Source organism: Mustela lutreola, chromosome 8 (assembly GCF_030435805.1).
Source record: "Mustela lutreola isolate mMusLut2 chromosome 8, mMusLut2.pri, whole genome shotgun sequence".
Taxonomy (NCBI): domain Eukaryota; kingdom Metazoa; phylum Chordata; class Mammalia; order Carnivora; family Mustelidae; genus Mustela; species Mustela lutreola.
This window is the reverse complement of record NC_081297.1, coordinates 49,940,776-49,957,077: the sequence shown is the minus strand read 5'-3', so window position 1 is coordinate 49,957,077 and position 16,302 is coordinate 49,940,776. Positions and strand designations below refer to the sequence as shown.

At 43.6% G+C, this 16,302-nt stretch overlaps 1 pseudogene; it reads right to left on the bottom strand.

Moving 5' to 3' along the window:
- Positions 1 to 1,895: 1,895 nt before the first annotated feature.
- On the bottom strand, positions 1,896 to 15,053 carry LOC131839711 (Parkinson disease protein 7 homolog; annotated as a pseudogene).
- Positions 15,054 to 16,302: the final 1,249 nt, after the last annotated feature.

Below are 16,302 nucleotides of genomic sequence, written 5' to 3'. Positions count from 1 at the left end.
ATTTAATTCAAATATGCTGCATTTATGTGAATGCCATATAAATTCTCTATGTGATAGAGAAAACTGCTTAGATGTCAGCGTAGTTGACTGTTCCATTCTTTACTACCTATGGCCTCTCATTCTCTTTTAAACATATTTTTCTCTTTATTTAACATTCTTAGTTTTTTACTCAGAAATGAACACAAGAAATTTAACAATCTAGTTGAATTTCACAGAGAGGAAAAACTTTTAATTTAACATTAACTCAAAAACCAAATGATTTGTACTTTCTATTAGAAAGTTGCTAATCAAACACAAATAAATACCAAACAAAAAAGGTTGAACTTTGGCACCAGTTAATGTACTTTAAAGAAAAACTAAACTTACCCCCAGAACTCTAGCAGAGCCACCTAATGCAAAACTATGGACACATTTATAAAAAAAATTTTGGAAAAAAAAAATAAATAAAATTTTTGAAGGCTTCTGTGATATACAAAATGCAGCATGGGCCCCACCCACTGGACACTTTATGTTACTGCAATGTCACCCTACAACATGGAAAAGTTGACATTCATTCAATATTATTATGTACTGGGAAATATAATTTGTTAATTGTCTTCTATGTGCCAGGTACTCTTCTAGACCCTTGAGATGCAATAGTAAATAAAAAAGACAAAAATCTCTGCCTTCATGAAAACTATTATGTGTATAACATTTCTTATTTTGTCCACCACAAAAAACTACAGGCCAAATCTGTTTAATGGATACCCTGGATACGCCTGAACCCTAAAACTTTACTAACTTGATGAATAAAAGCCAAAACAGCATTTTAATTAAAAGTTACCAAAAGTTTTTGTTGTCCGGAAATAGAAACATTAATTCACCTCTAAGACAAAGTGTTCTCTATAGCTACAAAAACACATATTTCTGTGTTATCTACCATCCTCTTGCATTTTTTTACACAGTTTTATGAACCGACTACACAGTCACCATTTTAAAATTTTATTTATTTTATCTCTGCAAAAATGGTATCCTGCTTTTTGATGGGGGGGTAGGATTCTTTTCTCATTTCATATTACATTGCTAAATTTATGTATGGTGCAGATGTACCACAGTTCGTTCACCCCGTCTTCTACTGCTGAGCATTTAGGTTTTCAGGTTTTTTCTACTGCAAATAGTAGTGCCATGAGCATACCATACATGTTCCTGGATGAATGCATAGTAATTTTCTTAGCTATATACCTGCAGTGGAATTGCCGGGCCATGGGGTATGTAAGTGTTCAACATTTGAAGACAATGTCAAGTTCTTGTTTGGAGTGACAGCAATAAATTACATTCCTTCCAGAAACTTATAATGGATCATTTGAAACTAAATCCTTGATAGTTCCAGACTTTTATTTTGTAATATTATACAAAATGGTCCCTTACTGTGGCCTTGATCAGCACCAAGCATGATGCCAGATAGGTATGTCATCATGGCTTTATTGGCCACATAAATATGCTTTTTTCCCCCACTGGTATTTTTAATAGTACATTAACAATACACAATTAACAAACGGGAGAAAAATCACAAGCTTCTTAACTCCTCGCTTTTATGCTTTTCTTCGTTGCTGTGTCAAACGGGTTCACTGTTCGTGTATCTCAGCAGCTACATCAACGGTGAATGGTTGCAATGAATCTGGTTTTGCACACACACAAAAAGGGGAAACCAGAGACACACAAAGTCACCATTGTTTGCTAAATGCCATTTACTCTGCAATCAAGGCTCAGAACCGCAGGGACTTGGGTGCAGGAGGCCAAGCTCTGAGTGGCCGCTTCCTAGCCAGACTGCATGAGGGCGGTGGCCAGGCTTCTGTGCATAAGAACTGCCGGTTTTGCTGAAAGCAAGCTGACTGAGAATGATTACAAACAGCTGGTTACTCTAATTCATTATCAGAGATTTCAGGCTTAATCTTTAAGAACGGGCAGGGCCTTCCCTTGGTCAGCCACGTCCTTGGCCCATGGCCACAGTCCCAAGACCAAAACTCAAAGCTGAAGGTTCCAGGCCCCCTGCTCCTGTGGATCCGGTCATCCTTCCCCCGCAGGTGCCTCGGAGGCACTGAAACAACTTGCCATCATTTCATCTTTAGCAAGTGCGTGTGTTGTGACTTTGCTTCCCAACACCTATTTCAGGAGCCTGAAGAGCAGGACCTGTCCAGAGAGCAGCTACGAGGTCCTTCCTGTTCTCGTTCCTTCAGTGTCCCTTTCACAGTAGCAGATTCAGGTAAGTTCTGTGCGGGTCACCTCCCGACAGAACCATGATGTCATAAGGTCCCTCTTTTTGGCATCTTCCAGACGGGCATCAGGACAAATGACAACGTCTGGGTTGCACTGTACTGGGTCTTTGCCAGCCAGACCCACTGTGGCGACTTGAACTCCAGCTCGCCTCCTGACATCTACAGCGATGACTGTCTCCTTCCTCTCTGCTCCTTTGGCCAGGAAGGCCAGAGCTCTTTTCCAGCTCACTTTTATGTTGTATTTTTTAATTTTTAAAAAGATTTTACTTATTTACCTAAGAGAGAGATTGCAAGAATGGGGGGGGGGGGGAGTGACTCCCCACCAAGCAGGGAACCTAGAGTGGGACTCAATCCCAAGACATCAGGAACAAGACCTGAGGAGAAGGCAGATGCCTAACCCACCCAGGCGACCCTGTTGTATTTTTTTAAGACTGCACCTTGATGGGGTGCCTGGGTGGCTCAGTGGGTTAAGCCTCTGCCTTCAGCTCAGGTCATGATCTCAGGGTCCGAGGGATCGAGCCCCACATCAGGCTCTCTGCTCATTGGGGAGCCTGCTTCCCTTCACCCCCCCCCCACCACCTGCCTCTCTGCCTACTTGTGATCTCTGTCAAATAAAATTTTTTTTTTAATCTTAAAAAAAAAAAAGACTGCTCCTCAGCTCTCTGCCCCCACACATGGCACCTTGGCCCCTTTCCCTGGGGGTAGGACCCAACCACCACCTAACTAATCTAGAATGCAGGCCAGTGCACATCCCGATCTCCCAGACTCCCGCCCTCAGCCCCCCACCTGCATAAATATGCTCTTGCGTGCAATATCTGCTGGAGTTTTCCCCCATTGTTATGTTACGTGTGCTTTTCTTTGTATTTGCAGGAGCTCCCAGTGTACACGTTTAATTTTTTACTTTAAAATAATAGAAAAGTTGATACATATCCTTCTTCCACCCCACAGCTATTAACATTCCATTATATTTTCTTCTCTTTCTCTCCTCGTGTGTGTCTTTATGTGTGATCTTTATCTCCGAACCATTCCTGAATGTTATTTTCAAATATGACACTAGTTATTAAACCAATACTTTAGTATGTATTTCCTAAAAACAAAGAGAGTCTCCTACACAGCCAAATACAACCCCTGAAACCAAGAGAATAGCATTCTATACTGCCACCACCAAATGTACACATTCCATTCAAATTTTGCTAGTTGTCCCAATAGTTTCTTTCATCCTGTGTGTAGCTGGCTCTTTGGCTTCCAAGCTGGAACAGTTCCTGGGTCATCTGTTGGAATCATGACCTTGACACTTCTGAGAAGTACAGGCCAATTACTTTGTAGAATGCCCCTTGTTTTGGATTTGTCTAGTATTTCCTCAAAATTGCCTCTAGGTTATGCATTTGGGGCCAGAAGACCACAGAAGTGATTCTGGGTCCTTTTCAGCATGTTCCTGTATGGAGGCATATGATATTCAAGTTAACTTCTATTAAGTGATTAATTTGGTGTCTGCCAAATTTCTCTTATAAATTTATATAATAAGTATTTTGAACTTATAATAATATCTAATTGATAAGCATTAGAGAGTACTTTGATACTATGGTAAATATCTATCCCATACCTATCCCTATGTTGTCACCTCACTCCTTAATCATAGCTTCCCATTAAGTTCTCATACCTGATACTTCAGAAGTATCTTGGCTATTTTTGATCCTTTTCCCTCCCACATAAATTATAAAATTAGCTTAACAAGTTCCATGATTTGACTGTAATTGCTTTGAATCTATAATTCTAGTTGTGGAGTATTGGCGTCTTTGTGATGCTGTCTTCCTTCCCATAAACATGATAAGTCTCTCCATTTATTCAAGGTCTCTTTTACATCTCAATAAAGTTTTATAATTTTCTCTATGGAAATCATGGAGAAATACCTCAAAGCATATAAACAGCTGGCTTCCTGATATGTAGAGCTGAGATATGGACAGACAAAAAATGGATATGCAAGTCTAATTTCACCTCAGACTGGAATTGAGTCTAGATTGAACTGGGCTGGGCTTGGTTCCAGTCATTCTGGAGGCCCCTGCAGGAGCTCAACTGAAAGTGAATACTGAAGTCCCATCTCTACAAGATGAGTATTTAAGATTGATGATGAAATGTGTTTTACTTTAGATACTTCAAATAGAATGGAAGCATCCACCACTTCCTCCTCCACTCCTGACCTGAGGCCAGTGTTCAGCCTTCCCTCTCTAGAAATCAGTAGATGCTATTGTGGGTAGAGAGACTGTTAAGATCCAGGAGAAACCCAAGAAAGAAAAAGGACCCAGGGCCAGAATTCTGATATCCTAAGTGAAAGACTGTTGTTCTGTGGGGAAGGGTGGCAGCATTGATCAATGAGGACTGCAGAAGGAAATCATGAGGAGGATTGTGGGAAGAGATATTCAGGGAACTATGCAACATCCAGAAGGAAAGACCCTTGAGCAAGTGATGGACACTGTTCCACAAAGAGTCCATTGTCACCAACCCACCCCATTGTAAATTACCGGTCAGAGGAGTATCTCAGTCAGCAGGTAGCCACCCAGACCAAGAGATCATAAGGCAAACCCTCTGGTTTCTACTACTGACATCAAAGCCAGAGCAGCAAAGTAAGTTTTATGCAAGATGGAAAGGAGAAGTCTTGCTGGTGAGGTGTAAATTCAACAGTGACCATCCCATGGCTGTTTACTACCCCAAGAAGATGCAAGAACACAGCATCCAAGGGAGTGCAATTCCACAAGCATCAACACTGTGTGGTCCCTCATGATTTGGCTTGATTCAGGCACAGAAAACAGAATACTAGGAGAAACCATGGGCTCATGGCCCCCAGCAGTTTGTAGTCATTGTTCCTGGCAAGAACAGTCCAATAAGATTTAACAAGCAGAAAAAGATAAGGGTATTATCTCATGAAAATCAAAATGCCTACCAGGACTCCAGCCCTTTATCGAGATACACCCAGAAATGGGCCAGGGGAATTCCCATGGACAGGGCCTCACTTTCCTCAGAAAATAGTTCTGGAGAGCTCCTTCCCCAAACACACAAATAATCGAGAGTCCAAAATGATTCTTTTAGCCTGAAATTTTGAAAGTAGACATTAGTTTTCCACGATAGCCACTAATATTCAATAATACATGCTTGTTTTTAAATAGGAGCTTGATCTCACAACCCTGAGATCAAGACCTGAGCTGAGATCAAGAGTTGGGCACTTAACTGAGTCACCCAGGTCCCCCAAAATGTCAAAAATTTGTCATGTCACTTCCTGATGAACTTTTCAACATAATTTAGCTGAAAAAGTTACTTCATGTAATTAAATATATTGACCAATTACATAAACCAATTAAATACTGCTGCCTAAAATGGTGGTTTTGCTTTAGAGTGGTATGTAGGTCATTTTCCTGGACAGAAACGAGATGCAGAACTAGTTTTCTATGGAGGCAAATTCATGAAAGCTCTTCTACACGTCTCTACCACAGTTATTACCCCATTATGCCAGTAACTCACTTTGTAACCCGTGAAAGAATGTGACTTACTCACGTGGTTAGATTTAGAAATTGTCAGCTATGTTTTCATTTAACTTGAGCTCATCAAGCACAGCTACAATATGGAGGCATCAATCACTGAAACCAACCTCACCATCAGAAGTTAAACCAAGATATCACAGTCAGTGAGGGGAAAATGTGATTCAAGTCAAGAAAGGAGAAAATAGAAAAAACAACCCCCCCCCCTGAATTCAATAGGAATAGTTAAAGATCTGGAATGGTTGACAATAGGTCCAACTGATGAAATATTTCCACCTGCTGGTTGTCAAGTTTTATGATTCTTTACATTTAAGTTATTTTGTACAAAATGTGATGTCCATGGATTGAAAGAAATTAAGATTTGTATTTTGAAGCTCACAAGAAGATATGCTGCATACATGTGACAATTCTTACTTCCTTGGCCCATAGCTGAGAAGACTCAGAATATGGAACGCACAGCAATCAGACTTGAGACCTTTGTCTTTAGCTTAATAAATTCAGCTAGTAACCTTTATAAGCCACTCCACACACACACACACAGTATTTTTAAACATTTCAGGACGTAGAAAATGTGCTATATATACTGAACGTGGATAAACTTGGATAAGCAAAGGTTGCTTCCTTTTCATTTATCCAAAGGCAATTTCCCTCTTAGTAGGTGACTTATAATTCTGATTTCATATATTCCATTTTCAGAGGCTTCCGGTGGCTCTTCCATGAAACAAGCAGAAAGGTTCTCTGACTTCCAACTTCCCATTTAACCACCACTCTCTTTCTTCCATGTCTGCCATCTTGTGTAGGTTCGTGGGGGAAAGAGCAGGGATAAGCTGGGATCCAAACCCAGCTCCATTGCTTCTCAGCTGAGTGACTGGCACCTGTCCCTCATTTTCCTCTCTGCCTATCCATCTTTCAGAATGTTGTGTGCATTTAAAATGATATATGAGGGGCGCCTGGGTGGCTCAGTGGGTTAAGCCTCTACCTTCGGCTCAGGTCATGATCCCAGGGGCCTGGGATCGAGTCCCGCATGGGGCTCTCTGCTCAGCAGGGAGCCTGCTTCTCCTCGCCTCTCTCTCTGTCTGTCTCTCTGCCTATTTGTGATCTCTCTCTCTCTGTCAAATAAATAAATAAAATCTTTTTTAAAAATTAATTAATTAATTAATTAATTTAATTAAATTCATAAGGATACCAGGAAAGTACAGCTATTCTCTTCTTCACATGAGTGCCTTTCTCCATGACTATAATGCTGCCTCTCTCCAGCTATGTTTCTTTTCTTTGCTAACTAAACAATTGGGCCTTTCCTTCTGAAACATTGTTTTCACAACCCAGTTATGTTTATGATGTGACCAAATGTGCTACGCAGCTCTTTGATTTATTTTTAAATTAGTAATTCTCTTTAACTGTTTTATATGTGGCCTGAATTTTAATGCCACATCATTATTTGAAATAAGCACAAGCAGAAGTCATTCTGGAGGTCCCTGCAGGAGCCAAAACATTCACAGAGGTGGGGGCAGGGAATGGAAAGGGGCACTATGAGGTAGAATGCCAGGGGGGCCCCCCGAGGAAGTGCTGGGAAGAGAAGGGCCCAGTTTGATAATGAGAAGAAGAATTGGGGGTCAGAAAGTATGGGGCGCCTTTCCTTGCTCTGCTCTCTCCATACCACTTGATCCTAAGAGTTCATCCACCTTCTTCAAACCTCAGTTGTCTCACCTGTAAACATGTTATAATAATACTTACTTCATGGGTTCATTGTGAGGAGAGGATGACATATGTCAGACATTTTGTTGAGACAGATACTCCAAAACAAACAAACAAACAAACAAACAAAAAAACCCAAACAAACCAAAACATGATAGTGATAGCAGCAGTATTCTTAATCTCTACAATGCTAACGGGCACAGACCTTATTTTCAGTTTTACTCTATTCTTTCACTGAAACATAAGTGATGGTGAGATGTGTTCTGTGTGTGAGGCAGGCAAGACTTACATTCTGTCACGTGTGTTTGATCTTAATCAAGAATATTCAATTCTACTATAGCCAACAAGAAATGGCAAGTAGGATGGATAAGACTCCTATGATGTGCTAAATAACACTAGTGAGTAAGTGAGTGGCTTGCACAATATGAGTGAAATCTAAAAGCTGTGCTGTTGAGTGTTGATCACTGGCCAACCAGAAGACGTGTTCAAGATAGAAGGAATGAAATACAGGATTTTTTAGAAGACAGAACACTCAAGAGTGTTTACTCATAAAGAGAAACTGATGCAAGGACGAAAGCAAAAGGTACAAACCAAACCCCCTTCACACAGACAACGTCATCTCTAAACTGGCCAGTCATTGGGGCCCCATTCTGTCTTCGCATATACTCTGTCCGGGAGATAAAGGTCACAGCTGCCCAGCAAACAAGTGAGTGAGCCACAGCTGTGACCAGGCATCCGTGCCCCTGTGCCAACAAATGTGTGTTGACCTCAGACACTTTGAGCTTGCTAAGTCTCCTTGTTCAAACTCAGCCCCAGTCTTAGGAACCACACCACCATGAGCAAAAAGTAATGTGACAGAGTTAAGAAGCAGTGGGTAAAAGGAAGAAGGTGAGAAGCAGAAGGATAGAGAGAGGACACAGAAACAACTGTGTAACACAGGCTTCAGCTGGGGTCACCTGGGTGGCTCAGTGGGTTAATCATCTCATCTCAGCTCAGGTCTCAATTCAGGGTCGTGAGTTCAAGTCCCACACCGGGCCCCATGTTGGGCTCCACACTGGGCATGTCAGTTTACTTAAAAAAAAAAAAAAAAAAAGGAAACACAGGATTCAGATGTGTGGTCCTTCCACTTCATGCTAAGTATAAACTCACCCCAAACTTCTTTTCCCTTGCTACTGGGTATATGTTTTATACTGATCCAATAAACCGTATGATTTGAGCTTGTTGATTTAGTCTGCAAGACTTGCTGCTATGACCTCTTGGATGGCTTGCCTGGGGTGCACGAGGAGTCTAGTATTGCATCAAAGTAATTTCCCATATGACAGATTTTTCCTTGACACCAGAATTTCTTTTGAGATAAGAACTGGTTGGATTCTTCTACAAATCCATCAAATTGGTATAATTTTGCACAGGAGAGCAATAAAAGCTTTTTCACTGCATTTTTCTGGTGAAAGAAGTTTGGTATCTCATTAATGTTTGAAGAAGTAGTAATTTCATATGAAATTGCAGCCTTTCCTTTCAAATGCTTGTTACTAGCTACATCCCCTGCTGTTATCTGCTCTCCTTTTATTTTATCGTCATGGAGTTTGGGGTTGTTTGTGCTTTTTCAAACTAATTGCCAGCACACCAGTGGTGGCCATTATCCGCAGAGGCTAGAGACACAGTCTCACCAGGAAAAAGCAGCAGAAACCCAAGTTCATATGGACAGTGGCCATAGCCAGTGCCTGTAAGTCATTCCTTTCCAGGCGAATTCTTTTTGTCTCCTCTCCTTCCTTTTTATCTTCATGCATTTTTTCCCCCACCCTCTATTCCCATCTCAGGAACCACATGAGAGTCCACTTAAGGCTCTACTCTGAATTCCTTCTCTGCTATAAAAATTTAGGGTTTTCTCACTAGATCAAGTTTGCCTCCTGGGCTTCCCAGAAAATGAGATCTCCCCTGGGAGATTCCTCAGTCCTTTGTGCACAGAAGCCCCTGGCAGAGCCACCCCACTCATTACTCGGGCATGTTTATACTATTCTGAATCCCGTCGGTAGACACGTATTACCCCCCAAGCACCAACCTCTTCCTATCTGTATATAAAATGATGACTTAACCCCCAGAGGAAGCCTTGTAACAGGGTTATTCTGTTTGAGAAGGAGTCGGGAAACTTTGGTCGTTTTCCCTTCATGTCCTTCTTCATAGTTCCCATGCTCTTACTCCTGGCTCTCGCAGCCAACATACACCATCTTGTGTTTCCTTCAATAGATCCTGAGAGAAAATGTCAGATTCTTCAGAATGAAATATCTACACATTTTTTAAAAAGAAAACTCTCTTGCTAATGTTGCCTGTGGGAAAAGGGTGAGGGAGAAAACCCAGTCATTTCACAATTAAGCTAAAATAAAAAGAACCAAGGTTTATGTTTCTTATAAAATGTAAAGCCAAAACTCTTTCTCTCTCTGTCTCTCTCAAAAAAAGGGAGGGCAGGGCACCTGGGTGACTCAGATGGTTAAGCCTCCAACTCGATTTCGCCTCGTGCTGTGGTCTCAGAGTCATGAAATGTAGTGCCAGGTTAGGTTCCACACTGGGCATGGATCCTGCTTAAGTTTCTCTCTCTCCCTCTCTCTCTGCATCCCCTCTCCTCCTCTCTAAAATAATAAAATAAAATAAAAACTTCATACTTCCATCCCTCTGCATCAGGAAACAAACAAGCAACCAACCAATTAATCAACAAGCAAACAATGTCGCAAAGAATAAAAGGCATTTCCTGGATCAGGAAACTGGGAAGGCTAGAGAGAAGGCACTGGACCTGGTCTCATAAAGGTTCTGGCTCCTTTTTCCACACTCGTCTTGGCTCTCTCCTCTACTCTTCCTAGTGACTTGGTCTTCCAGGTGGCTGCTCTCGGGACCAGACGGCTGCCTACAGCCACAGGAACTGCACACCTCCTTGTTCAATCAGGAAGATGTGAACTGATCTGAGCTTCACGTGGATTGTACCACCCTCTGACCAGGATTAAAAACCATATGCTGATTGGCTTAAAGCAGGGGTCCCTCAACCAATCCCTGTGGCAGAGAAGATGAGCTTATCTGTTAGGGATAGGCCGCTGGAGGTGGGGTCCATTGCACCAACAACAAAAACTACAGACTATGGGGCTGCTACACAGAGAACTGAAGCTTCCTGAAGAAAAAATGTGAATACTATTAGGTTAAAAGAAAGGGAACTGATGGAGTATAGGCAACAAACCATGTCTGCTGTGCCCACAAGGTAGAATCTTTGACTGCATACAGGTGCTCCGTATATCGCTAATAAATGTGTTGTCCCATGATATATTATCAGCTAATTTACCCTAAGTCCACTGTGCTCTTACTGCAAGTCGCTGCGATTGAAATCACTTATCTCCTGTTGCCTTATGGTAACACGGAGTATTTTAGTATGATAAGATGGAGTCATTTCAGAGAGATTAACACAATTCTACTTCCTGCTCCTCAGATGCAAACTGTGAAGAATGATTATTTAATGTTTTAACTACTGGCTGTTGACTTCAAAGACAGGCCACTCATTCAAGAACAAGGGATTTCAGCAACCTTCAATACCTTTCTCACTTAATCTTATTTCCATGCTGTGTTCCTATCAAAGTCAATTTCCTGCTGCAGTACCACGTGATACAGCCTTCCAAAAGTCAAGTCCTTTTCTGAGTGTTTTTCACATTTCAAGCATACTTTTCAGTCAGGGCCAAGTAGAATCAAAACTCAGGGGATATGGCCTTGTATTGTTTTATTATCATGCAACAGATCTTTCCCAGCAGTCCTCTGGGGGCTCTGCTGTATCTTTCGCCAGCTCCCAAGAGAAGGGTCTCAGTATTTTAATTCGTAAGACTACTTTCTGCTGAGTTACAATGCATGGCCGGGTCAGAATATCTGCAGTTTGAATTCTAGTTCCTTGACTAATTCACCATGTTGACACGTAGCAAAACTTCTTTTTTCAAAGAGCTCACAGATAAACTTCAGGGTATGGTTTGTGCTTCAATAGTAAAAGCAATGTGATTTCACAACTAGTTCCAACCCAACGCATGGTTAAAACCAGTTTACTCTAGGGTGGCCAAAGGTTTGCAATTGCCCTTACAACCAAAACCTGTTTGAATTATGACATCTGACAGGAACGGACTACTAATTTCAATGCCTTATAAGAGCTGGGGTCGGGGGTCGGGGAGAGGAGGGATAGAAGATATATGTTAAGATTTACTTTGATCAGGTAATGTAACAGACATAGAGAGCATTGTTCTTGAAAGAAAAGCTTATTACTTACAATTCCCAAGAAGAGTGGGCCTGCCATGCCCCGCTCCCCACCCCCCAACCACAGGACCGTAAGGATTAATAGCAGGGTGAGTCAGAAGACAGAAGGAATGAGGGGAAAGCATGGCCCAGAGCATTTACTGTAGTTTCTACAGGAAGGAATGGAAAATTCAAGGTAGGCAACTTTGAGGAAGCTTAGGATGGTTTGAGGAAGGTTTGGATGGTTTGAGGAAGGTTTAAATGGTTTAATAATTTCAGTGGGTTCTGGGCTAACTAGAGCTGGTCTCTAGTTGTGGTAGCTGGCACTGAGGTGATTTAGGGCAGGAAAAATATTGGCTTGATGTGTGCAGGTTAAATAAAGGAAATAATTGGTGATATTGCCCTCAGATTGGCTGGTTTGCATACAAAAATACATGGGTGTATTGTGTACTATCTCTAAGAATTATCTAGCCCCAGGGGGCCAGTCTCTTTAGGATTAGAAAGACCCCAAGATGTCAAGAATCATAAAATACAGAAAAAAAATTTTAACAACATGCTTAATACAATGAGGAGAAAGGAGAAGACTTCAGTGCTTGCATTGATGATGTAAGAATCAGGGCAAGTATCACACACACGAATCACATCTGTCCCTGCCCATTGCTGGGCTTTCATAATGTCCTTCCTATTTGCCAGACCACTCAACACCCACCCCACACCACCTTGCTGCCCACCAGGCCCCTCTCATAAGGAACATCCATTCATATCCAACTAAAAGCTCAGGACTGCGCAAGTTTTTTTTCCAAAGTGGTTTGAAAAGCAACTGGTTTTACATGAAGGTGACTTTGCCATCTTCCTCCACTTTTCTGCCCGTTGTCCTGGACAAAGATAAATGGGAGCATAAAACTCTGTTTGCCCCCCCACCCCCACCTCCCCCCCCCCCCCCGCAACAAGAGGAAATTCACACTATCACAGTAATGGGTATGGAACAGGATGGCGATATTCAGCCCTCCCCCACCCCATTCCTGTTTCCAGTCCCCAAGTCCTGCTGATGTTATCTTATTAATATATTTAATGATGACTATTTAATGATCCTAGTCCTCATCATCCCTGCTGCTTTTGATGAGGGAGCAGGAGGCTGGCTGAGGACAAAGCAAGAGCTGGCACCTTGCACCTCCTCTCCACCCGCTCCCCTCAGTAATATGTGTCACATTCCTCAGGCACCCCTGACGGCCCTAAAAGAAAAACAAATAGTTAACTTGCAGAGATCACAATCCTGCAAGGCAGGAGTCTCCCTTGGTTTACAAACGTCTTTGAGATTTACAACAAAGAAGTTACCTTATCAATAGCCCAATTTCCAAAGGCACATAACTCAGTTCCTCAAGCCCTAATGTCACCCTCCCCTCCATATAAACTGAAGGAGGCTGAGGCAGAAGGAAAAGTAAATAAAGTTATATTTCTTCTAAACCCAAATCTCACTAACAAGGACACTTGATAGGAGAAATGTGAAACTTTATCTCTAGATCTCCAAGATAGTGTAAAGAATCATTCCCAAGCATATGGCCCACTGATATACATCTAAAGGGTCTCACAAGAAGATTTTTACTACTAGTAATGAATAACCTTTCTCCCTACAATAGCTAGCCCCTCAAGATCCTGGAGACCTTGCTTCCAAAATTCCTTAGAGACTAACATCACCCTCTTTGTCCTCACCTACCCAACTCCTGTGCATATAATCAGCCACTCCTCAGGATAATGGTGCAGCAGCATCTCTGTCTGCCCACAGGTCCTGTCCCCGTGCTCTAATAAACCACCTTTTTGCACCAAAGATGTCTTAAAAATTCTTTCTTAGCCATCGGCTCTGAACCTCACCCCACCAAACCTCACCTAGGTTCAAGAACTTCATCACTTTGGCCCTAAGTCAGGCCTTCATTATCTTTTACTTATGTGGTATCCCTCCCTTTCAGATGGGGGCCCCTAAAATGTTGGGCTCTGACCTGATCAGGTGGAAGCTGGTGGCATGGTTGGTGAAAGCATTCACCGGAGACAGAGCAAAGGGGATAGAAGTGTATGGAATATACCACAAGGGAGCTGCAGGGCAGGACAGCAGAGGAGAGGTTGTCCACAGGGAGGCAGGGCTGAGGGCCGTGTTTAAAGGGGGAAGGTGAAGGGGTGCAGGACATATGGGATTCTCCCTTTTTCAGTAACTGTGCCTGGTTGCAAGTCACCCATTAGTAAGTGAGGGCCTGTGGACATCTTGAGGAGTGTCACCTGATGAGCCTGTCTGGATTCAGCCAAGGATTTGGGAGTCACTGTGGCTCCTTTTTGCCTTGATCAAGTTTCCATTGCTCCAGCCTGGTGCCTAAAAGTGGGCTCTACAACTTAGCTTAGGGTATTAACCTCATAAACTGTCTTCTGACTTCTGGTCTTGACTCCCTCAAATTCTCTCTCCATGCAGCTGAAGAAATGGTTTAGAATATAAATTGAGCTCTGGCATCCCATAGCTAAATCCCTTCAAAGGCTTCCCCATTTGCTGCAGTGGTGTTCATACTGTTCCATGGGCAGACCGGGATAATTTTGTTTAAGCTTACAAATGAAGATGCCAAGTTTATATGCTACAGATGGACAACTAAAAAAAAAAAAAAAAAAAAAAAAAATCAAAATCCTCTGATAAAAGAGACAATTTAAAATAACACACACAGTGTCATCTCAGAAAAATAGACAGTCACCTCCACTGAATAAATTCAGGTCTGTGAAAAACTCCCTATGCTCCTCAGAGCAGTGAGTTTTGCCTCACATTGGCTAGAGTCTGCAGAGCCTTGCATGGTAGGCAGGGCCTCCTGGGAGCAGGCCCATGACTGCCATTCTAGCCTCACCCTTTCTAGCCTAAGCTCTAGCAACACTTCACTGCTGTGGTCCAGGGTCCAAAGGGCTGCCCAGTGATACTGGAAATGGTGACTTTTGGAGCTGTGGACAAGCCTCGGAGCGAGAGAAACCTTCGCGCCCCCATTGAGGCCATCCCCAAACCTCGGTGCCACAGCAGGCCAAAAAATCGTAGGCTGACACCCGGCCACAACCCCTCCCTCAACTCTGCTCCAGAAAGATCCCCTGCAGAGGGGCCCCTGGGTGGGCAGCGTCATCTCGGCGTGTTTTCTAGGTGGCCGCAACATGCACTGAGCGGGAAATCACTGTAGCCTTTGGGGGATAGGTCGGTCCGAATCGCCACCCATTGCCAGCCAATTCTCCCGACATTGATTTTGGCAGAAAGCTGGTGAGCATTGGCGGGAAATCCCCCAGCATACTCGCTTCCTGCAGCGCATATCTTCATTGACACTGCCTTTATCTAGTGTCCTGACGTGTGAGTGGTCGCGGTTAGAACTCTGCAAGAAAGCCCTCTACGATCCGGGTGACACGAGTCCATTGCCTCCTGCTACTGAGTCTTTGGGGGACTGCCTCGGTCCCAGCAGATCTGGCCTACCATTCCCCTAGGCTCTAAATAAACCCTAGTTTTGGTTTTCAGGCTTCCATTCCAAGGTTCCTGGCCCCAAAGCCCCGCAGATAAAGTAGGTCTGAGTGACACCCTACAACTCCACATGCCACATGGTCGGAATTTGTGCCAATTGGAGCTGTGTCAAGCCCTCAAAGAGGGTGAAACCTGCATGTGCCCATAAAGCTATTCTGACCATTGTGGCCTCCCTGGCCATAAAGCCATATACTTGTTATGCTGGAGGTATGCCCCCAATTCAGGCCTGAGAGCAGCCCACCTCACATCCAGCACAGATTGCCTGCAATGACCCAAGACCCTAACCCTAACCCGACTTAGGGTTTTCAGGCTTCCATTCCGAGGAGCCTGGCCCCCGGATTAAGGAGCCCTGAGCAACACCCCAGGCATCTTCCTGGAGAAATGGAAACCATCCCATTTGGAGCTGCACTGAACCCACAGAGGGGAGGAAACCTGCATGTCCCCCTAAAGCCACCCCTACCATTGGCGGCCCCCCAGGAACAAACTCTAATTCTTCAGGGTAGCCAGATGAATGTCCTAAACACAGCTCCAAGGGGAGCCAACTTTGGTGCTATCAAATCGGGCCTGCTATGTACCTAGGCCCTAACCCTAACCCTAGGTGGGTTATACAGGGTTCAATACCTTGAGGCCTGGCCCCCAAACCCACCAGATTGGGGATGCCTGATACTCATGCCAGCACACCCCAGCCTGCCAGGGTGAAGTGATGCCATTGGGAGCTGGGTGGATTCCTTAGAGCAGGGAGACCTGAGTGCTCCCTGAGGGCACCCCCAGCATCTGTGACCCTCTGGACTCAAACCCAGAATCCGACCCCCAGCCTGGTGCCCGCCCTCAACTGAGCCCACCAATGAGCCCACCTCTGCACTGGCAGATTGAGCCTGCCATTCCCCTAGGCCTTTACCATAGCCCTAGTTTGGGTTTTCAGGCTTCCGTACAAAGAGACCTGGCCCCCACATGCCCCAGATTAAGGACTACTGAGTGACACCACAGGACTCCACCCACCACATGGGAGGACACTTTATGGTTTGGGGCTGTGTTGAACCCTCAGACGGGGAGA